At 42.9% G+C, this 24,658-nt stretch overlaps 1 protein-coding gene across 3 annotated transcripts in view; it reads right to left on the bottom strand.

Moving 5' to 3' along the window:
* LOC145994004 (acetylcholinesterase-like) overlaps positions 1-24,658 on the bottom strand; it is a 476,238-nt gene that overhangs the window by 374,507 nt on the left and 77,073 nt on the right. The window contains exon 1 of one of the 3 annotated variants that reach the window (XM_083130065.1): positions 5,283-5,369. The exons of the other annotated variants lie outside the window; for them this stretch is intronic. The gene's annotated coding sequence lies outside the window, so the exon portion shown is untranslated. Of the gene's footprint in view, positions 1-5,282; positions 5,370-24,658 lie in introns of those variants that run through there. 3 annotated transcript variants of the gene reach the window in all.

The following is a 24,658-nucleotide window of genomic DNA, read 5'->3' as shown; positions in this document are numbered from 1 at the left end:
CAAAACAAGGAAGAACTTCCCAGCTGAGAGTGAAAGCTTTCTCATATCTCTTCTTCTACTCTTTGACATAGCACATGACAATGCTATTTCTATTATAGAACATGACAGATGTAGGACTAGGAAAATGATTCTGGAAGATGTGCAATTCTTAGAAGATCAAAGGTCATGTAGAAAAATGGAGTTAGGTGTTTTTGATAAGACATACTTTGCAAAAGTTATGAGGAAATTATCTCATAACGAAAAAGAAATTGAGCGTGCTGTGAGGGAGAAGCGTCGCCAAGAAGAAGCTTCAACTAAGACAAACATAAACACAAGTACTAGCCTAGAATTTGATAAAGTTGGTAGCCTTGATTCAAGTGATTCGGATGGCTTTGATGCTGAACCTGATGCAATTGAAGATCCTGAGTTTGTATTCCCTTCAACTAGCAGTGGTGCAACAGGTACAGGTACGACACTTCGTAGAAAAAGTTCGTCAATTGCTTTAAATCTACCAAGAAATTAATTTACAAGCAAAATCATATCAACCATAATCTATCAGCTGGTCAACGAACAGCATTCATGGGAGCAATTCTTACAGAAGGTGGAGTTCCACTGAAAAAAGCAACTCTTTCAATTAAAAGCACTTGGACAGCAGGTAAGGAAGTTAGGAAATCATCAGCGCAAGCAATTAAGGCTACATTCACAGCACCGAAGCACTCAACACTACATTGGGATGGTAAGCTGGTTCCAGACTTCAAAAAAGAAAACAAAGAAAGACTAGTGATTTTGGTATCTGGTATGCCAGTCTGTGAAGAAGGCAAAGTTCTTGGTATCCCTGTAATTACAAACACAACAGGTGAAGAACAAGCAAGCGCTACGTTTGCCCTAGCAAACGAGTGGGAGATTTCAGATAATGTGAGATCCCTTGTTTTTGACACTACAGCTTCAAACTCAGGATGGAAAATTGTTAGGCTGGAAAACCTCTTTGACAAGAAGTTGTTTATGCTGGCTTGTCGGCATCACATATTTGAAAGAATTCTGAGTTCAGTTCACAAAGAATTGTTTGGTGCAACATCAGGTCCTGAAAACACCAATTTCATTCAATTCAGAGACTCTATTTGGTCAACTATTAACACAGAAGCTGGTTTTAACATCCTAGAAATCAAAGACAGGAGTTTGAAACTCACTATGGAAAATTCTATACAATCACTGAAGAGAATACTTTCTACTCCAAATAGAAAGAACTTGCTACCTCGCGCTGACTTTCGGGAGTGTGCTGAATTGATGTTGATACTTCTGGGTGAGACACCTGAAAGAGGAATACACTGGCTGAAACCAGGAGCAGCGCATCAAGCTCGATGGATGCCATCCATTTTGTATCCTGCAAAGATGTTTGCTTTCAGTGCTCAAGCAGGATATGACAAGGACATGATCAGTAAACTGGAAGCACTATGCAAATTTAATGCACTATTCCATGTTGAAAACTGGCTCTCTTCATCCATTGGTGCCGATGCAGTGTATAATGATCTCAAGCTATGGCATGACTTGAACAAGTATTGCAAGCATGATCCTCAAGTTGCAAATGCAGCCATAAAAGCCATGGAAAGGCACTTCTGGTACTTAACCGAAGAATGTGCTGTGTTCTCTCTATTTTCAAACAGACTTTCCTCTTCAGAACGGCAGCAGATTGCTCGAACATTGCTCCGAATTCCTCGACCAAAAGAGTTTGAAAGGGGCCATCCAACTTTTCCTATTCTTAGCCACAGTACAAAACTATCATCCCTTATTGGGTCTAAATCCTGGTTCTTGTTTCACAGTATGGGAATTGGCGGCGACTGGCTAAGAAAACCTGTTAGTGAATGGCATAATGATCCCAATTACCAAGAAGCTGAGACATATGTGCGGCATGTCAAAGTGGTGAATGATCTGTCGGAACGGGCTGTGAAACTAATCCAAGACTTCTCAACTAGTGTTACCAATGATGAAACACAAAAACAGTTCTTATTGCAAGTGGTCGAATATCACCGCAAAAAAATTCCCAACTTTCAAAAAGAGACATTAAAAAACTTAACAGCACTCTCCTCCATAAAACCATAAATCCAGTAAAGTGATTTCATATGATTGTGTGTTCACTATTACCATACTTGTTAGTTACTATATATGGAGTTTGTCTTCTCTGTATAATAAACTGTCTTACATTGCAAACATTTTTGTCATGATTTTAGTGTAGGAAAACGATGATTAATAATCTAAATCAGTTAATCGTTTTGGGCGGGGGTCAAAACATCACCAAATGACCTAAAATTTGGTATGCATTCATATTTTGCCAGTAGAAACAACATAGGAGGGGTGCACCATATAATTTTAAAAATATTTTTTTTCCATACCTACATGCAATGCCCTAGGGAGGAGCTACCGGCTGCGCGTCATTATCCTTGTGTTCTGTCCTTGCTGTCGACCACCGAAAGGGCCAGTAGGTGGCAACTACATAAACGTATCTCTCTCACACTCTGCGCGGAGTAGCCAAGGCCACCCGCAAAGATACAGCTCGTCAACTCTAGTACTAGGCAATATAATCTTGCAATTTGAAATGTCGACACTTAAAATAATGTAACATTACTTAGTGGTGCGGCTAAAGTATGAATTGTGGTTTAGTGTTACGCCAGTGTATACTCTGTCTGTGGAATAATGGAGCAAGTCCGCGCGTAACGGCAGAGAAGGGGAGAAAATGAGTGGACGGAGCATAGCATTGCGCGCTGCTGCAAACAGCTGTTAGCTGATGTCACTCACAAGTTCATTGCTCGAGGTCTCTCGAGTCACCCGTTGCGCAGAGACTGGTTTTCGTTAGCTCGCTACGATGCCACGGGTAGCGGGTTCGAATCCCACATGGATGTTCTTTGTGCGTGTTCCTTCATCAGTTTCATCACATCATCACTGATCCCCATCTTCGCGATTAGCCAAAAGTGGCAGAAAAACGAAATAAAATAAACTAAATCAATCAGTCAATTGTTCGCTCGCTCTAGAGATTCTTGGGACAGAGTACGAAATTTTGAGATTTCCTTATGTACCGGGCGGCCAGAATTAAAGTTACCCAACTCAGAGCCCTCTGTAGCCTGTTTTAGGCATCGTAGAACTCTGAAATTTGGTGAATCCACTATGCAGACCATGGTGAAGGGGATGGCGATAATAAAGAAAAAATAGTTCAATTTTCCGCCACCAGGTTGAAATGTGGCGCTCTATTTCCATGTTGTAATAATGACGTAAACTGCTCTAATTGGTTATGGATTTGCCTTTATCTTGCAATCTTGCAATAAACGAAAGATTATTTTCTCGCAACTTCCAGCCACTAACAAATGTCTTTCTAATTAATAACTCAGCTAAATCACTTAACGTGATTATTTGTACAACCCATCATGGAAGTACAGCGCCACATTTCAACCTGGTGGCGGAAAATTGGACTGTTTTTTTATCGCCATTTTCTTCCCCATGGTCTGCATAGTGGATTCACCAAATTTCAGAGTTCTACGATGCCTCAAACAGGCTACAGAGGGCTCTGAGGTGGGTAACTTTAATTCTGGCCACCAGGTAGCTTATTAATCAAGTTTAAAAAGGCTCGCTTGCAAGTGTTGCATGAGGAGACATCCACATCCGAATCATCTCCGTCCTTTTTTGCAATACTCGTAAGCATTTTGTCTGAATTATAATAAATATGCTCCTTGTGCCATGCTGCGCCTCATCCCCTCAACTACCAAGTGGTTGCCAATGCTGTTCGAACATTAGATATCTCATGACGTCATCACACCGAAAGTGAAGCTTAACCACGTCATGCTCAAATTATACTAATGAGATACTGAAGCATAACGTAATCACGTGCTTGCTTTCTCTCTCTCTCGCTGTCTCTCTAAAATAATGATAATCGGTGATTTTTCAGCTGAAGATATATTGAGTATGTCCATCATAGGCGTGTGCACGGGGACAGGGGGGCAGTTGCCCTCCCAATATTTTCACTTGGAAAATTTGTTCGATTTTTTTTGTTTTAAGCACAGACATTGGTATTCTATCCACAGTTTAAAGTGAGATCTGAACTATAGTGGAATATACCTTCACCTGGTCTCGACCCCCGGATCCCTTTTAGAAATTCTATGTAGATGGTTTTAGCAAATACCTAGTGAACATGCTAACATACAGGGTGAGCATAAAGTCTTTCCCTGATTACAAACTTTTATTGCTAAAGAATTATGCTAGATACATATATGCGGTTTGTTGGAAATGGTAGCTTAACTCATAATGTTTTGTTATCCCGTCACCGTCTCTATAGCATCCCGTATTCGTGTCTGAAGAGTTTGCATATCAGGAACTGATGAACTAAACACTGTGTCCTTAACGTAACCCCATAAAAAAGTCAAGAGGTGTTATGTCCGGCGAACGCGGTGGCCATTATGCGGGACCGTCTCTACGAATCAGATGTATTGCACTACTTATTGCCATAGGTTTTTTTGCCTATCTACCGTGGAAGTTGAGATATAAATATTCATAATCAGGGAAAGACTTTATGCTTACCCTGTACTTGTATCAAATGAACGAAGACTACCATTCTAGGATTGGTAAGACTGCCAAAGTTTAGTGGATCAACAGTGTTTCATACGCCATGCATGCAATTTCTAAGCGAGTGGGTAGTAAAGGTTCTAAGTGTAAAAAGAGTCGTAAATTTAGTTTACATCCGGGTTTCGTTGTTTGGGGTAAATATGAGTTCCGCATCAGAGGTGTGTATACAAATACAGCTACAATTACACTAAATGTACACAGGAATGAGATTTTCTGGGGGTCTGGACCCCTCCCTCCCGTACATAAGCCCCTGTTTTGTTTTTGATTTGGTTTATTTTATTTAGCTTCGGTGGTTTAGTCGGTAAGGCGTCTGACTGTCACGCAGGAGACCCAGGTTCGATTCCCGGGATGTGTGATCTAAGGTCGGAAGTTTACCGGCCTTTTCTCCGCATAAGGCGGCTCCGGGGTTCACCAAGCCTCAAATCGGCCAGAGCGTGTTGTTGAACACATCACCTCCAAAATGGCCGAGATCGAGAATCTGTGGGGATATGATGATATTGAGGAACACGCACAAACAACACACATCCCCAGGCCGGGATTCGAACCAGTGCTAACCACTCTGATTTGTACGCATCAGAACAGAGTTTGTAAAACAGCGTGCTGTGGGTTTTCTTTCCCTAACAAGGCTTTGCCCTCAAGGTTAATTCCGCCCGTGGCTCCACACGCAGCAATTCAGTCTGGAAATTTTGGGATCCTACCTGAAAAACTCTGCGGCAACATTCCACCGTCTGGACCGAAAGGAGCTCAGAAGACGCTACATCACTGCCAAGCACATTGAAACTGCGAACCCTGATCCCACGACAAATTCTTCGCAATCAACGGCTTGTGTAACTCCTCCCCCTGCTCCTTGCATGGATGGATGCAGACGCGGTTACGAGTGTCGACAGATAAGCCTCTTCGTCAATTATCCTTCTGGAGTTCTGATTTGGCGTCCTGCCAGGGTGCAAGTGCTTAGGAAATCAGTTCGGAGAACAAGACCTTTCCCCCCTTCCAGATGCCGCTGGGTCCTCGATTGCCAGAGACCGCGTGGTACGAGGGTTGTTCAAGATTTAACCACGCTGGTTGTTTCAACAGCCGGCTGTAGGGAACCTGCTTGTCGAATCTCTTCCCAATCTATTTGAAATGCTCTCAGTAATGATATACGCCTGAAAAACACTCTGGCATTCCTGAACCTGAACAACGGAAGTCTTCAATCTGGCTCTTTTCTGAGCAAGATAAAGCTTAACGCCCACTGAGATGCGGAAATTTCCGTTGGCCGCCTTTCCAAATGCCCTCTCGTGGAATTCCGCGTCTCTTCGTTTAGCTCCGTCAAGCGTCATGCTTTGCTCCGCAGCAGCCGAGCATGGGAAATGTTCCGCGGTACATGGGCGGACTAACCTTGGAAAGCAATAAGGTTCGGGATGGCGCGTTTCCGGGGTCTCGGTGGGCGATAACCTTAAAGGCCTTCCCGGTGGCGCAGTGGCAAATCGTCGCCTTGTAATCAAGGGGTTCCGGGTTCGATACTCGGTGGAAGCGTATAGTGGTTCGGATCCTACTTTTAACTGTAGGTTAACTTCCGACTAGGATATCTCTGCAAAAATTGCACTTAAAACCTAAGCTCAAATTGAATTTCCTTCACGTTCATATTATATTATTTTGATTCCACCTTGATCATGGACTTCGTGCAAGTCCCTTACAATCAGGCACATCTTATACCACACTGTTTGTGTGTGTGCGTGTATGTATGGTTATGCCATAAGACAGATTTCCACGTCTAGAGAAAACCAAGGTATAAGAATGGCATTTCTATTCTGTGTGAACGAAACCTTACAGCAATGGCATTTAGCCTATCTCCGAGATGGAGTGGTTGTCACAGTGCGCTACGATGCCAGGGCTCCTGAGGATTTGATTGATTGATTTATTGTTTTACTTCGCCTTTCAGCCACTTTTGGCTAATTGCGAAGATGGGGATGAAATTGATGAATGGACACTCACGAACACCCATGCCCAGACCGGGATTCGAACCCGGGACCCCTGGACCACTCTGCCACGGAGGCCGGCGGTTTCCGAGGTGTTCTTTGTGAGTGTCCCTTCATCAATTTCATCATATCATCACTCATCCTCATCTTCGCGATTAGCAAAAGTTTCAGAAAAGCAAATAAAATAAACCAAATGAATCAATCTATCAACTACTGCCTTCTTCTTCTTTTTTTTTCTCAAAAACTTTAAGGTTGAGCTTTTGCCCCATCAACTGTCCCCTATGTATGCCAAATGATGCGAAAGAAAGCGCTGAGGATACGTTCAGAGAGAATCCAACTGAATGCAACCTCCATCTGCTCCTTCGCTCGAGAAGCACCCCTCTTCCCCCACGTTGTGCATCAAGCGGTTGAAATGCCATGCAATTCCGTTGACATTTTGTCAATACGGGAACCTATCCTGGATCCTGAACTTTCGTCCTCTGCCAAAAATTAGGCAATTACTTCGGAAGGTTCCCTTCCCTGTCCCCTGTGGCATTGTTCGGTTTGGCTTTTCTAGTCGACAGAGGGTGGAGTGAGGAGTACGACGTGTTACTGAAGGTATTGCCCGATTCTTTGTCCTTGACAATGGTATTTGCCTGCATCTACATGCAGAAAGGAAGTCCTAACTAATTTCGGGTCTTTGAAGATGTCGATGCTTACGGTTCCTTATTTGGATATTTTTTCCAGGTTCGTGATTTGGATATAACTTCCAGGAATTGTGAATCTAATATCGAAAATAGGATTTGTAATTTAAATATCGTTTCCAGGAATTGGGATTGGATATCGTTTATAGAATCCGTGACTTGGACATCTTATACAGGATTCGTGATTTTGATATCGTTTACAGGATTCGTGATTTCGATATCGTTTACAGGATTCGTGATTTGGATATAGCTTCCAAGAATTGTGGATTGGCCGCGGTGGCTCAGTCGGTAACGCGTCTGACTACCATGCTAAAGGTCCCGGATTCGATCCCCGGCCGGTTCAAATCCGGGAACTTTTCTAACGATGGAAGCGGCCCCGGCGCCCACCCAGCGTCGAATAACATGGGTACCTGTGGGAAACCCTGGGGGGTAAAGGCGCTCAGGGGCGTGATGCTGATCACATCATCCCCACTCACGACCGGATCAAGAAAGTGTGGGACGTTACCTCCACACCCTCTACGCCTTCATGGCGTGGTGCTAAGCACAGGGGAGCACTTTACCTTTTTCCAGGAATTGTGAATTTAATATCGAAAATAGGATTTGTAATTTAAATATCGTTTCCAGTAATTGTGATTTGGATATCGTTTACAGAATTCGTGACTCGGACATCTTACACAGGATTCGTGATTTTGATATCGTTTACAGGACTCGTGATTTGGATATCGTATCCAGGATTTGTGGCTTGATTATTGTTTCCAGAAATTCTGATTTGGATATCGTATCCAGGATCGGAAATTTATGTATCGTATCCAGAGGAGGTGCATTTTCAATTTACATGGTTTGGAATTTAATTCATTAATGCATAATACACACCCTCACATCCGTACCCACACACACTTTACAACCCCCCCCCCAACACGCGCGCATAGATTATCATTCTTCCACGCCCCCCCCCACTAAATTGAGATCTGTAACAGCGAATAATATATCATTACGTTTTTAAGGGAAATACAGGGGACGTCTTTGTGATGTTGTCATTAGGTTGCTCTTAGCTATGGTGAAAGTGTTGTCCAAGAAGTTGGGAAGCAAGCAGAGGGGCTAGTTTCCAGTTAGTTTCTAGAGCGTTTAAGTTGGAGATTCAGTTGTCCAGCAAGTTGGAAATGAAGCAAGGAAGATATTTTCCACATTGTTCCTTTGACCAGTAGGGCGTTTAGGAGATTCAGGGGCCTTCCCGATGGCGCAGTGGTAGTGTCGTCACCTTGTAATCAAGGGGTTCCGGGCTCGATACCCGGTGGAGGCGCATAGTGGTTCGGATCCCACTTTAAGCTGTAGGTCCAGTCCCGATTAGCCTTACTGTGCATAAAGTGCATTTAAACACCAAATCAATCAATCAAGTAGAAGATTCAGTTGCACGGGCAGCTGACTTTGCATGCAATAACTGCTGGAAAGAGACGAGAACGTGTTCCCGGTTGCCATCCTACCAGGAGAGCGTCTTTTGCTCCGGATGAACTGGGCAAACAATAACTCTCGCGCATGAGGAAGCAGGATCGAAGCCCATTACTTCCGCCACGTTTAACATTCACAGGAAAAGACAACGAAGTGTCACGTGACGGAGAGGAATCGAAATAAAAAAAATGAAAGAAGAAGGGGCGATGTTTGACGTGACGACGAAGGAAGCGAGATTCCCCCTCCCCCACTCTTTCGAGACGGTCCCCACGCATATGAGATCAAACTTGCGCTGTTTTTCCTTTCAGTTCGAGCATCATTAGCCCCGGAGGAGAATCAAGAATACAAGGGATTTGACGGAAATTGAATGTTAGAGTGATGCTATATTTCGTAATTTTCTGAAGCCATTTTATAAGCTGATAGGCTTATAAGGATGGCCGCAAGAATAACATTTACATTCACAATAATTATGAACGTTGCAACATTTTTTGGAGAACCATTAAATCTTGGTTCTCGCTCGCTTTCCTTGTGGAGAGAAAAATTGAAATCTTGAAGTTGGCAACGCTGCATAGCGAAAGTTGCCGCATTGTTTGGGAAAGCATCAATTCTTGACACTCGTTTCCTTTCGCTGTAAGCGCCTTGTACATCAAATGAATCACGAACAAGTCCTTGAATTGAACGCTAAAATCGACAATTGAAAGTCGTTGAACAGGAAATCGTGATCAAAGAAAAATTGGACAGGTTCACATTTTACCAAGGCATGTTAGAAACTCGAAAAAAGTGTGATGTTGATGTATTTTCTCGATATTAATAGCCTAAATGTAATTTGAGACATCAGAAAAACAATGCGAACACAACAAAATAATTTTATAAAAATCTCATTTCCACAGATATGCAAATAGTTCTTTTTCGTTCTGTTTTTCTAAACTTCAATTCAAGATCAACACAAAATATTATGTTTGGTTGACGTCCTGTCTAATATATTCCATTATCACATTACTCCTTTGCTGTAGAAATAAATATTCATTATTGTTTTCTGTATTGTTGAGATTAAATAAATGCAGGGTGTTCCTCCTTTCCTTTCTCTCAAGTCACAAACACGTGCTTACACATCCCACGATGCTTTCTCATCACCACAGAATAGAAATAAATAGCATGCTATACCTCGATGCTTCTTTTCGATAATCGATTCGATTTCAACAGCATGTGCTCTGATTGGTCGATACAGTCAGGCTTGGATGGCGTTATTTAGAACCGTTCCTAAATTATTTGACGTAACCTTGCATCCAATGAGACGTTGTGTCTGACGTCATTTCCTTTTAAGCGTTCAATTCAACGACTTGTTCGTGATTCGTTTGATCGTGTACAAGGCGGTTTAGAGTGAAAATTGAAGCTTGAACTAGGAAACGTTGCGTGGTTTGATTGAGTTTTTTTGGTGCGTCAACACCTTGGTTATTTGCTCCCGTCACATTGTTCGGGGTCCAGCCCCTTATTGTAACTAGAATCAACATCTGACTCTCAGAACTAAAATTTTCTTACCAAGTTAAAAGGGCACTCAACACGAGCAGGTGGCACATATTGTGTCTACCAATTTGAGTTGGCAACACTTCCAGAATGCAAGTGCGCATGTGTGGAATACCTCTATCCATGAAGAGTTGGGAGTCAGTAAATTAGCGTCATGGAGCGTTGACCGGTGCAGACGCGGATTGCGGCGGTGGAAGCCTTCATCCAAACAGACATCGGGTACTGCGGCGGAACAATGGAGTCCAATAGTGTGACGTCGCAGCAGACGACGCGCTGGGACTGAGTCTTCACAACGCGAGAACGTGCTTTCTTCCTATCCAATTCAATGCTATTTTCCTTCGGAAGGGGTAGGTTTAATTATTGTGACAGCAGTTAAGAAACAAAATTGTGATGTACATCGTACATCAATGTAAAGATGAGATTTCGGAGAATACGTCTACATATAACATATACCTTACAGATGAGAATGTAAAGAATAAATGGAGTAGGAAATCGAGTAAAGCGAATGCTCCAAAAGAAATCTCAGCCAATTGGCGCCGTCGGTTCAATCGCCTGAGGCTGCTGGTTTCCCATCATCCATAGCGGCAGCGTGGCGAACTTGAGATCGGGTGAGTTCGGGTCGGCTTCGGCTGTACTCGGAACTGGAATGTTATGAAAATACATGATTTTCTTACTCCGGTTATTCTTTACCTTATTCTCTGTAAGGTATGTGTGATATATAGTCGTATTCTCCTAAATCTCACCTTTATATTGATGTACGATGCACATCACAATTGTGTTTCTTAACTGCTGTCACAATAATTAAAACTACCCCTTCCGAAGGAAAATAGCATTGAATTGGATAGGAAGAAAACACGTTCTCTCGTTGTGAAGACTCAGTCCCAGCGCATCGTATGCTGTGACGTCACCACTAATGAACTCCATGAAGATCACCATGCACCTGTTCCAGAGAGACGCAGCATTCTGAGGTGTGTTAGACACTGGAGTACCACTGGTAATGTTGTGAACCGTCAGTTGCCGTGAAATAAGTGCTATTCCACAGGACACGTTGAGACGCGCTTCATGAAAACCTTCCAGCATCGCCTCGAAAAGTTTATACAAGCAGAAGGAGGACATTTAGAAGTCCTTATTTTCAAGGTGCGCTGGTGTCTGTTTTGTCCATATTATACACTGTATTAAATGCTTATGTGTATAGATTTATTGCATAAGCATATAAATTTACTACAAGCACTCACCGGCTTTCAGTTGTCATTTGAAGATGGTAGATACAATATGCGTCACCCTGTATAAGGAGAAAACATAGGACAACACACACGCCAGAGCCATTTGACCGTCGAGCTAGCATAGGCGTGCGCACGGGGTGGCAAGAGGGAGGCAGTTGCCCCCCCTAATCATGGACGTCCGCAGATTTTTCCCACTGAGAGACAAACAAGGTATTTTTCCATGGGACATATTACCCCGATAATAGTGTTGCTCCCTCAAAAAACACCACTTGAACTTAAAACTTGTGACTGAAATGAAATTATATGTGCGAAATATAGTTTTGAGGTTGACATTCGCCCATGTTCCTACATTATCATACTTTCACCTAGAAATTTAGTGTAGAAGAATCTTTATGGTCATTGCCCCTCCCCAAACTTGGACAGAAATCAATTCTAGCGGGGGTAAACATTGAAATAAATTATAGCAAGATTAGTAGAACAGTAGCAGGACAAAAGGATACTCAAGATGGTATTAGTTTTCACGTCTTTCTTGCATAATTTCCTCCAGACGGCAAAGAGCACCTGCAGGGGTCACAGAGGGGCAGTTGCCCCCCTCGATATAAAATTTTATACATTTAGTAAAATTTTCTTGCTCGCTTCGTTCGCAATGTCTGCTTTTCTTGCAGTCTTGTGAAGTTCATAGCCGTAGCTAGGGGCGGCGAGAGTTGGCCCTGGGCGCCGAACGATCTATATGGGGAAAAAAATGTAAAAGAGAATACCATGGCGCCAGTTTATATTTGTTGTGCCATATTAAATCAATGTTGTTTTAGGTTTGCCATAATTTGGATCTAAAAATTCTCTTGCTCGCTTCGCTCGCGATTTAGTTGTTTTCTGTGATGCATTACAAATTATCAGAGAGAGAAAGTTATATCTACTAAGTACTTCAGACTCTTGCTGCTAATCAGTTTTGTGTAAAATGCATGAACATAATTGTTTGGAGGGAAAGGAGCGCGGGACATTTCAGAGACAATTTATTTATTCGTTATTGTGCGCCTATGTGTGTGTGTATATATATATATATACATCCCCATCAATGCAATGAAACTAAAAACAGTGATATTTTTCTTTCCCGACAGCTTTTATCAAGGCTTTTGCCCTCCCTAATCAGAGAGTCTGCGCACGCCTGTGCAAGCTAGTTGTGCAGTAAGTTGGAAACAGTGATGTGCCGTACACTATAAGTTTACGTCTACATGCGTTATCTAGACGTAATGTACATGTAGATTACACAGGGTTATAGTTTACATAGGATCCGTAGACAATCTAAACTACGTTAATGTTAATTTTCAAGGCTTTCATGAAAGGGAAGTGGCATTTTCAACTACATTTGTTCCTAATCAATTGACCTATTTCCAACAATATTTATCTTTTCTGTTTCTATCATCAACTGTGAAGAAAGATGAATTGTATATAGAAAAAAACAGATGGCAGTAGTGAAGTAAAGTAGTCTTTTCCCATAAAACACTAGAATATTTCCTGTATTTTCTCGGTAAGAAATTGTTCGCAATTGTAAGGAAGAGTATGTAAGGTTCCTCTCAAACATAAACAACTGATGCCCAGTGTAATTTTGTTTTACTTCCACGGCGCACTTTGCTAAGTCATCACCTTTCGCCATGTTGTTGGCGTAGATTGCGTCATCTACGTATAGCCTTCTCTCTAATGTGTAGAATGTAGACTATAGACGCACGGAAAGTGAGCATTCCGTGACATTCGCTACGAGACTAGGCTGCAAGCGGCCCGGTGGTCAGCGCCGGGCCGCTTGCCGCCGAGTCTCGTAGCGAATATCACGGAATGCTCTGTGGTTTCCGATTTGTTTCTTTGGTCATTGAAGCGTTTAAGAAGGCGATTCAGTTGCACGCATAGGACATGATATAGCTGTCCATCAAGCAGAGAAGATAGTTTCCAGTTCGTTTCTTTGGCTACTTAGAGTGTATAAGTAGCCCATACAGTTGCAGATATAGTGGCGTGTACAGCACGCGATATAGTTGTCCACTTCTACCCACGTGACAGCTGGTATAATATGCCATGTTATTTAATGATAAATTTGTCAAAGGAAACAAACAGGAAAAAAAACCTCGTATGCTTCGTAATCTGATTGGCTTATTTACTGTAACAGTCACTCCCGCGTAGACAGGAGACCACTTTAACATTTATGTCCCGCATTGTTACGCGAATGTATCGAACAACTTCGACCAAATGCAACAATGGTGGAGAACAAAGGGTTCGAACCAATTCATCGTCATCACAAACAAATGTAGCATTTTGAAAAAAAAATCCCTTGCGTATCTGTGACCCGTAATTATGAAATCGCCCTTCCTCTCCTAATTACACAGAGGCTGGTCGTTTTTCATTTCATTAACCCTTCCGTAAATATCACTCTTGGCAAATTGAGAGGAGACACAATGGACCAGAAGACTCGTTCTCAATGATGCTCCACAGTGCGGGCACATTACGATTTAGCTATTCTGTCAAAAGCGTACATGCGATAAACTCTTTCATTGGCAAGGGTTTTCAATCTCCAAATCGACTTTAATGTGTATGTTGGTGGAATCTACATGGAAGCTACACTCCGTCCTCTTATCTCTGGAGCAAGGCAGCGCATAGCGGTTGAGGAGAGGGGGAATTGAGTGGGCAGAGCGAAGCAGTACACGCTGGTGCGAAGGCTGGTAACTGCTGTCGCTTTCCCCTCCACGAAATCCCATTCCCTCTCACGTGTTCATTGGTGTAGCCGTCTCGCGTCTCTACTTGCTCAGAGACTTGTTTTCGTTCGCCTGCTCCAGAGGTAACCGGGACAGGGTATAGTTTAGGTTTTTTCCTTCTTTTTCTACCGGAATGCTTGCTTATACCCTGCCCCGGGAATCTCTGGAGCAAGAAAACAAAAGCAAGTCTCTGCGCAAATGGTGATTCGAAAGGGGCTCGACCAACGAACTCGTGAGCAAGGAAGTGAATGCAGCAACAAGCCTTCTCTGCAGCTTTCTCCCCTTCTCTTCCATTATGCGCGGCCTTGCTCCACTGATTCCAGTGACAGGGTATAGGTTGCTATATTTCAACGGGACACCGTGGACCGGAAGTCCGTAGGGAAGGGGATGGGGAGCCTGGACCCGATAAAGTACTAGCCTCATCTAGTTCCCTGCACTTTTTGACTCTCTCTGCACTCGGGCGTCTCGGTTACACGGTGCAACACCCACTCGTCCACTTCTTTGATTTGGTGTGAAGTAGTGTATTTGGTGTCTGCACCGTTTGCACTACGTTCTGGAGCCGTGTATCATGTTGTGTATGGTCACGTGGTGCTTGCTAACGAATCAAATGACCGTTTAAAGCAGCAGACAGGCGTTTGTTGAATTCTCTGAACTTGAACACCGCTTTCCGTCTACTTGGTTGAACGTCATTTCCTTGCATCACCCGTACAGCAGGATACACCTACACTACGCCGGGTGTCAAGAAGTACAGCGAACCAGACGGGGCTTATCATTCGTTGTGGTCAATCCTGTGCGCGTCCTGTAGTTCACAGTTTGCTCGCTAGGGTTCGTCCACTTCAACCTGGAAAGCGACCTTGATCGAAATTGCTCGAAATTAAAGCCAGGTGTAATGAAACCTTGTAGGGGTGAGCTGAGGCGAATTCCCGTAAATCAATACCGACAGACCGTGCGGTGACCGCGTCCTTGGACTCGGAGGGAAGCGGGATGTTTCCCTCCCCTCCCCATCCCTATGACGTCAGCGGGGGAAGGAATTTCGGCCAATCGTTACATACTTTTCTCCTTAGCATATCCATAACCCGCTACTCCCTACGAGAAAGGGGAAGGGGGTGGGTGAAGAAAGTGGTAGGGGGTGGAGAAAGTGGAGAAAACACGCAATTGTGTCAGAGCGTAGCGTCGTAAAATGCTCGTCGTATCGCGTGCGGAGTTTAAATTAAATTTAGGGGGGTATCTGGGAGTTGCAATAAAATGGCAGGAGTTTTGCGATTTCGAGACGCTACAATACGACACCTCGACCCTATAAAGCTCCACCCTGGCATCGAAACTAACCCCTCCTAGCGGGATTCTGCGCCACTAGTTGCTAGGCAAGTTTGCCGACGCGGAGTATGCAATGCGGCCCTGTAAAGGGACGGACCCTAAAGAATTTAATGTACTCGCCTGCTGCGTGAAGATGTAATTGAACCATGTACGAGGGGTTTTGCGAAACTGCAAATGAATTCAACGCTTCAAAATCAAGATAATTTCGATCGAGTTAGAAGTGCATACAGGGTGTCCATATGATTAGTACCCGCTAACAATTTTTATCTCCAAACTGTGCGGCTTTGCGAAACCAGCCGTCCAAATTTCGTATGGTTCCGCATGCCACAAGTAGATGCGTACCAGTCGCATATTCTCCATGTTGTCACGTTTACCTCTGGTAAACCCAACTTTTCATTTACGTGTGGTTTGATGTAGCTGTCAGATTTATTCTACGAATAACATTCACCATAGGGTGTTTTGGATAAAAGTTTGTAAGATATGCGCCCCATAAATAACCCTCGAGCCCTCGAGGGCCAGGGCCTATGTACCGACTGCCGGCCTCCCCCCACATGCCTCAGCAAAGGTGAACGATCATCCAACCAATTACGGGGTGACGTGTGGTCAGCAAGACGAACCCCCAGTTGTCGTAGGTTTCCATGACCGGGCACGCTACTCATTCGTAGCTCCCCAATCTCCTCGCGGTGGTGAGTGGCCACCGGTCCCATACATTGGCCGAAATCTCAGGAGAGAGGATGTTACGCTTCCCCCAGAACCAGCGCGCGTCCCGGAGCTCGAGTCCGAAGCCTGGCGCCTTAGACCTCACGGCCACGATGCGGGGATGCGCTATATACACGCGTAAGTATGTTTCATTGTATTTTTTAAAGTCCGAAACACAAGAAATGTTGAATGCTAGCCGTATTCTTCGCGTTATAATACAAAACATACTGAAATTCGCGAAAATGCTACAATGCAAGATTCGTGTTATTTCGCCATTTAGAATGCATTAAATGTGTTTAGAACATGCCACTGCACATACATAAACACGTTTGTTTTGCAACAATTAACATTTTTCGGTTGGGAAAAATCAAGGTCCTTGCTTACGGTTCTCGACTGATTACGCGACGCTGGGACTACCTGGTAACCGGCAGTTGCTGGCGCGTTTGCCGCTGGAGAAGAATCCGTAAAGTCGGACTCCAAAAAGAAACTTTCTCTCATGGTAATTTACGTCTCCCTCGCGTTTAGTGTAACGACAAGGTACCCACTGAGAATTTACATCTTTTCTAAGGGCCTTTCTTCTTCTTCTCCTCCCTTATGCCTACTTAGGCGTCGGGTCCTTTCAGCCACTTCTTAAAATAAGTTCTATTCTGTGCTAGTCTTTTCACTTCATCTGGTGTCTTCCCTCTCTTCTGTGCCACCTGGGTCGTCCCCTTCCTCTCATTCCTTCTGGTCGGGCCTCAAATATTTGCTTCGGTTTTCTCTCTTCCTTCATCCTAATGAGATGTCTCAGCCAGCCTAACTCCCTCTTCTCGATGGTTTCAATCAGTAGTTCCTGATTCAGGCATTTTATTCTTATTTTTGGGTTTCGTACCATATCTCTCCTTGTCTTTCCTACAGTTTTTCTTAAGAATTTCATTTCTGTAGCAGCAAGTCTGTTCTCCGATTTGGTTTGCATTATCCAACTTTCTGATCCATATAATAGCGTGGGGAGATAAACTGTTTTATATATTTTCATTTTTGTTTCTTTACTAATCTCTTTTTTACCTATAATGGTGCTACTAATATTATAGTACCTGAATTGTATGGTTAACTTCAGAGTCCATTTTCCCGTACGCAGTTAGTATGGTTCCTAAATATCCGAACTGTTCTCCTTGTTCTAAGGCCTTATTATTCCAATGAATGCGCATCTTCGCTGGTTTAGTAAAATGCATAACTTTAGTCTTGCTTAGGGATGTGACGAAGCTGAAAATTGACCGATGCCGATGTACTCACCGATAATTTTTGGAACCGATACCAACCGATATTTAACCGATTCCGATACATAAGATTATTAAACAGAAATGGGATGTTATTTTCAGCATGACAAAAATAAATTTGCTATGTACATTTCTATTGCATATCATATGTATATACATATATATTCTCAAGAGATGCGAATGTACATTTGCATCTACAAAATGTTATGTGAACCTTTAAGAAGAACATGGATTCTCAAGAGATTAAACATTAGTACACAAGCAGTTCTTTGAAATGCAAAATGAATTCCTGTTCTGCCAGATTCAACTTCAGAAACACGAGATTTGGAAGCACTTCAGGAAGTAACCTACTTCTTCTCTTATCGCAAATCTGTTCAGCAACACTGAACACTCAATCACTGAATACTGATGCAGCAGGTATGCCCAAGTATTTTCTCAGCACTTGCTTCAATTTTGAATACTCATTTTTGAATTTCCAATACAACAGCAGATCCTGGTTCAGCAATGTAGTGTTTTATTTCCGATTTTGAGTTAGGTTGATCCTCTGAGTGAGAGTTTGCAATAATTTTATTACAAAAACTCTACAATAATGATGAATCATAACCTAATTTTTAATAAATCTTACAAAACTAGAATATAAAACTTATTAGAAGGTTAAAACTCTAGTATAATCTGTACCGGTTTAAATATCAGATTTTTGCCGATTCCGATACCGATGTGTCAATTTCGGCCGATTTTCATACATCTGTAATCTGCTTCGGCACATTCCTAGTCTTGCTTATATTGATTTCCATCTTTCGTTCTTTGAATGCTCGGCCCCACTCTAGGACTGCATTTTGTAGGCCGTTACTATCTTTTGCTGCTTTCAGGGCCTTTCTAAGATGACAAACAACTGCTTCAACCGCAACAACGCTCGAACGTATCCCGGCCACTCTGTAGCCGTTCTGAAGGAGAGCAAACTCCAACCTGACAGTCAATTGTTTCTTCCTGTAGGAAATCTCTGCGACAGAAATCCTCGCTTCTTCCTCAATCTTCGTTATCTTGTCTTGCTCCTCCATTCGAGTCTGTTGTCACAGGTCTCCAATATCTTCCTCCCCCTCCTGCTTTTCGTTCTTCTTCTCCCGTTGTTTTCGAATTTTCTGCCCGGATCCAGTGGCTCTTGACCTTGCTTTATCTCCGAACGGTGTTTGTTTTACTCCCATCCTTTTTCCTAGGAAGAGAGGAGCGGGGGCTGGGGGGAGAAGCGGGGAATTGGTGTTTGGAACGTTATTGCACTTTGTTTACCTACCAAGAGCTCCCTGCTTCGAAGGCTCTATTGGCACAATGGCAGGCTGTGATATTTTCGTGCAAGGATCCACATTCCCACGTATCGATCACAACTATCTTAGGTGTGGTAGGACGCGGGTGCAGGGTGGGCAAAAAGCACGCGGCACAAATCTGTAGCGTAGCCATGCATTTTTTTTAAAAAAAGTGGGAACAAGCGTGGACGGGAGTGCACCGGCACAGTCTCTCTCTGCCGAAGGTCCCAGGTTCGAATCATCGCCTGGGCAAGGGCGATCGTTATGGATGTCCTGAAAGTTTCAAAACTGGATACAAGATCCGAAACCGACTAATGGTACGCGTTTCATAAAGCGCGAATCGGAACTGATGTTCATTCTTGTCGCGATTACCCAAAATTGGAACATAAGCGGCGCAAACTATGAAAATAAGGCGTGTAGCAAAGATTTGTCATAGCTGCAATAGTGTTAAATGTGGGTTACGAATTCGATAATAATTTTATGTTCATCATATTATAAGAATAATCATTATTTTATTAAAGCAGGCCTCTTAGGTCATTCATACAACTAACCCTTGTCCAAAAGAAATGACGAAGAAAGATAATACACAAAAAGAGAGAATAAATAAATAAATAGTGGCAACAATACAAACACAAAGAACGTTACATTCAATGCTAAGAGGGACATTGCATTATGGTAAAGGGAAACTACTATAGGAATTAGTAGATAGCATAATATACACGGTGTTCATAAAGTCCCGGTACCATTACAAAAACCCTATTCCCTGGCCACCGCGCTCTCCTTATATCAAACCCTTGTATTTCTTCTTCTGTGGGTATGCCAAAGATTGTGTTTTTGCCGCACTCCTGTTCCAGATGTTGCTACTCTTCGAAGAAGAATAACGGAGAGTATCCTGTTACTGGTGATATGCTAGGGCGTGTATGGGCAGAATTGGATTACGGCCTTCATGTTCTGAGAGCAACTAGAGGGGCGCACATTGAGGTGTATGGCATATAAACGTGGAGAGTTGTAGCTCATTTTGCAATCAACAGCATTGTTTTATAACATGTAGTTTCCGAGCTATTTTTTAGTAATGGTACCGGGACTTTATGAACACACTGAATAATAATAACAACAACAAATAGAGGGCATAACAAAAATAATAAAGAGTAATGAAATTTTTCCCAGCGGTCTCTCGATTAGTTTTGATCACGGTGCTTTCCCAACATGAAGCTTCTTTTTTTTAATGTGATATGGTTATTAATAGATTGAGGATATTGTTGTAGCATTTATAGTCTTTTGGTGTAATGGAAGAAACTTCATTTTCTCTTGGAATACATCTCCTGGTACTAGAAAATGAACGAGACCCATACGCGTAGGCCACGACTTCAAGGAGAAAAGCCACTTCCTGGCCCCCAAAATTCCTCAAGAGAATTAAATATTTGGCACACACACACACACACACACACGTATACACACATACATACGTACACACAGGGTGAGATAAAAGCGGCTTTTCGACTTTTAAAGAAATCAACACTTATCAATCCAACATCACAACACAGATAACAAAACTAGTTTCTTTGTTCAAGTTATGTCAGTTGTATATACAGAGCATTCCCTAACATTCGCTACGAGACTCGGCGGCAAGCTGCCCGGCATCAGCGCTTGTCTTCCTCGGTGAACGAGTCCGCGACAGTCCCTAGAGTCGGCTATTAAAATTACAGTTTTCATATTGTGTACTAACCTTGACTACAGAAGGTGTTGAAAATGATGTCCCTCTGCTGCAGCACATTCCTGGCATCTTCCAAGGAAATTTGCATTTACACGTGGAAGTTCGTCTACTGTAATTCTCCCGATTTTGCGTATATACTCTCTTTTAAGTCACGGATGGTGTGCGGATTGTCTTTGTATACTTTATTTGCCCATTTTTCTTTCCACTTTTATTCAAAACTGACCCTCTTACTGTAAACCTTTTTACGAGGTTTAATATAAGCGACTGTCGCGGACCCGTTCACCGGGAAAGACAAGCGCTGATGCCGGGCCGCTTGCCGCCGAGTCTCGTAGCGAATGTCAGGGAATGCTCTGTAGTAAGTCTTGAAGCTTTCCTAGCGTCGAATGATGAAAATATTCTCTCGGGCTATCGACCAGGTGAGTTGTGGAAAAGATTCCAGTCTTTTGAGAGCTAACGTCACTCTCATCTTCAGGGTAGAAGTGCAGTCCTGAGCGTCAACCCGGTGTATATACATTGGAGGAAGTAATACCCATAGCACATTAAAAAGAAAAAGAAGCTTCATGTTGGTGTACATACATTGGATATGTGTTTATACGTGACCGAGTATGGCAACTAAAATCGATTTTTTCTGGAAAGCGACTTTCATCTCACGTTGTATATATATTATTTAAATATTTTTCATGTCAACCTTGCCCCCATCCCAATTTGTTTTTCAAATTTGCGCTACTGTACAATGAAAACGTAAATTACGAAATTAGTAAGGTTCCTGGAAACCAAAAGTTTAATCCAACATTTTTAGTTGATTTAGAAGCTTAACGAAACTCTTTTGCTTAATTTCAGCGCTCAACTAAACGTTTCGGTCAATTCAGAAGCTGAACCATACATTTTTGGTTAATTTGAAAGCTGAACCAGTCGCTTCTGGTTCATAGGAACCAATAGTTCTGTTCTGTGTAGTGATGTAAACGTAAAAGTACACCTCGGGATTCGAACCCAATGCCAGTCAAGACTCCATGCAAATAAACAACCATGGCTCTGGAAAAGCGACAAAAAAGTCTACTTTTTTAGATATTAAATGCTAAACTTAATCATGCCTGTAGTGATTAGTAAATATCACGTGACGTTCAATCTTGTCACAAGATCTGCTCTGGGGCATTTCTTCTTATCTTAAGTACCGATCTCCTAACTTTCTTTGAGGCTCGCATGCGTGCCTCTCGTGGCTAAGGGTAACGATCGCATATGAAGGAGCTTTTCTGTCGCAGGCGATTCTCCACTCCGATAAATGAACGTTGCATATACGCACTGCTTTACAGTCGCTAATATGGTACACATCCGCAGTGTATAATATGGATCTACGTCGATAAGGAACGCAGAGAACAATTTCTTCACATAATTACTAAGTTCTTGAATGAATTTGCTAATTTTGAGCCATTTTTCACTGTCATCCCGTGCTGTTTTTACGTTCTTGATGTCGCATGAGCAATTCTCGCAAGAGGTTCTTGTCGCCCAACTCATATGTGGCAACTCTTGGAATTATGATTATTTACACGAGAACTGTTCTCTATATCTAACTAACTAACTCTCTAGCCTTCTTAAACCCGAAGGTTCATGGCTGCAGCAACACAGGCCTTCCATCTGTCCCTATCTTGAGCAAGATCTATATACTCTTTTCCATCCCTACCGATTTCCCTTAGGTCCATCTCGACGTTGTCCCTCCATCTTCGTCTTGGCCTTCCTACTGGTCTCTTACCATCAGGTTTCCCAACAAGAATCCTGTAAACTCCTCTTTCCTCTCCCATTCGTGCCACATGGCCTGCCCTATATCTTTAATTATTATTGTTTGATCATTAAAAATTGTAGTGAATGCGTCAGCATTGAAGCTGGTTGTAACCAGACTAGGATTCGAACAGGGACCCCTTACGTCGTAGTGGAGGTGGGCGCATTGATTGGCAAGACACAATACTCAACCCCACATAGGATTACACTAGCTTTGATTCCAGGCGCCAGAGCCATGTTTGCCTGCAAGAATGAAATTGTGAGGGTGCACTAGACGAAAGGTTGCCAAGTGGTCAAGATGAACATAACACAAAATCGTAATCACTGAAAATAAGGGACAAAGTTACAATCATACAGTATATAGCCTTCATAAACATTTCTGTTCACCTTTTCATCTTCAGAACAGTTTTTGTCATGCTAATAGATGGTGTAGATAAACAAGATATTTTCTGGTTTTTGTGCTCCATTCCTCGAGCATGTTGCATTACTTCGCTCCGTCCGCCGTGTGCCACTGAAATGTTTTTTGCAGTATTTGAAGCCTGCTTTATATTTATTACCGCTATGCTTTAAGCATAGGTAAACATCTCCTTTCTCCAAAATTGGCTTCTATATGCAGTCTTCTTTATATCAGAAGACTCTGCTTTACGTTTACCATTCATCTTCATAAATGTTGAACAGAAATTACATCTAGGCGCTCAGAAACATGGATACAGCCGGAAAAAAATAATTTCAAATACGGGACAATTGACGTCTGGGGCAAGATTGTCACGAGACGCGAGACAAATTACTGAAATGAGGGACTGTCCTTTAAAATTCTAGACGCCTGACTACATGTAACAGAGGGTCACTTTTGAGTGTCTAACCATCAGGGCGCCCTTACACCTCTCACGAAAAGAACAACCCTTGCAGCTCAATCTCAGATGAGGCTGAAGGGACACCCATACCTCGGGCAGACCTCGAACCCAGTACCTTCGATGGCGAGACCATGGGTCTGTCACTCGACACAAGTGACCACCGAAGTCACCACCTGTTCTCCTGCTCCTGTACAGATCAGTTAGAAGGCTTACGTTCTGCCGGCAAGAGCGTGGTGCTACTCGCACCACCATCTTAATCATATCGTGACCTGTTTTCTGGGATCGTCTGCTGTTTTGAGTCTATAAAAATGTATACTGGAAACTACATGCAGGGAATTCCGTTGTAATACTCGGAAGTTTATTTTCGTGGAACACGAAGTGTGCTTCACGCACGGCATCTAGCGGAGAACGCGAAAAATGCTGGTTCCTCGTTTCTCAGAATATCTGCTTCCTAAGTGACGTGGCACAAACAGGTCTAGGGACAGGTTGATTGATGCGATTTTGTTTCCGAAATTTAATTACGAGATGATAAAACATTTTAGGCGAGTTGATTCTTTTGTTGTTGCTTTGTAAAAGAATGATCCAGAATTGCGCAGACCTTCTGTTACCAAACTTTCTGCCTAATATCCTGTGAAGGCGTCCAAGGATGAAACGTCGACGTCACGTTGCAAGATGTTTCACGTTGAGAAGGCAGATTTGGCACGGGTACCACATTGGCGATAAAGGCAGCCGTAAAATGGTGCTGACCACAGCCGTAGGTATTGGAGGACGGGAGCAAGGGAGCGGTTGCCCCGTGAGCCGAACGAATGTGTTAAAAAAGAGTAAACGTGAAAGGAGTTACCTCATATTAACAGTGGCGGCAATTAAGGAGTGCAAGGGGGCATTTCCCCCCCCCCACAAACACTTTTTTGCCCCTGCAAAATGGTCTCTTAATCTTTCCCTCCTAGTAATTTTGACCCCAGTTTTGACACCCAATCGCCGTCACTGCCTATTGAATTAATATTATTGTCATTTTGCACAAAAAGGGGGGAGGCGTCCCGCAATGTATACATAGTCATATTAAGTTTACACTTATTGTATAAAAATATGTGTTTGGCGTTTTGATGAAGGTACAGTCCCCGCCAATAAAAATCTGACAACTAGATCTTGGAATACTCTCTTCCCTGCTTGTATGTTGCGTAACTCTATGGCGATGGTAGATGTTACCAATTAAAATCCACTTATCACCGCACAGTTAGGCAACACACATAACGCCTTGCGGACAAGCGGGTATTTCAGGATTGAGGTGTCCCATTTTTTTGCCTGTGACTGTACATAGCAGAGGTGTGGTGTGCATTCAAGCACTGTAAGCATTCCTTACAGAAATAACTTTATATCCTGCTTGTAATCCTACACGGCGAAATTAAACGCATTCAAATGTTAATCAGCCTGGTTAATTTGTGAGCTTAGTGTTCAATAATGCCAACAGATGTCGTCGTAAGACACGTGCAAGAAACGCACTTGCCGCTCCGGCAAGATACGATAGTGGTCGTTGCTCTCTGCCAGCCAGCGCCACACGGCGGTATGTGACTGTAACCTGCCGTGTAAGTAACTGGAA

This window comes from Lepisma saccharinum, chromosome 10 (assembly GCF_977018435.1).
Source record: "Lepisma saccharinum chromosome 10, izLepSacc3.1, whole genome shotgun sequence".
Taxonomy (NCBI): Eukaryota; Metazoa; Arthropoda; class Insecta; order Zygentoma; family Lepismatidae; genus Lepisma; species Lepisma saccharinum.
Note: the sequence above shows the minus strand (reverse complement) of the source record. Positions and strands in the feature narration are given on the sequence as shown.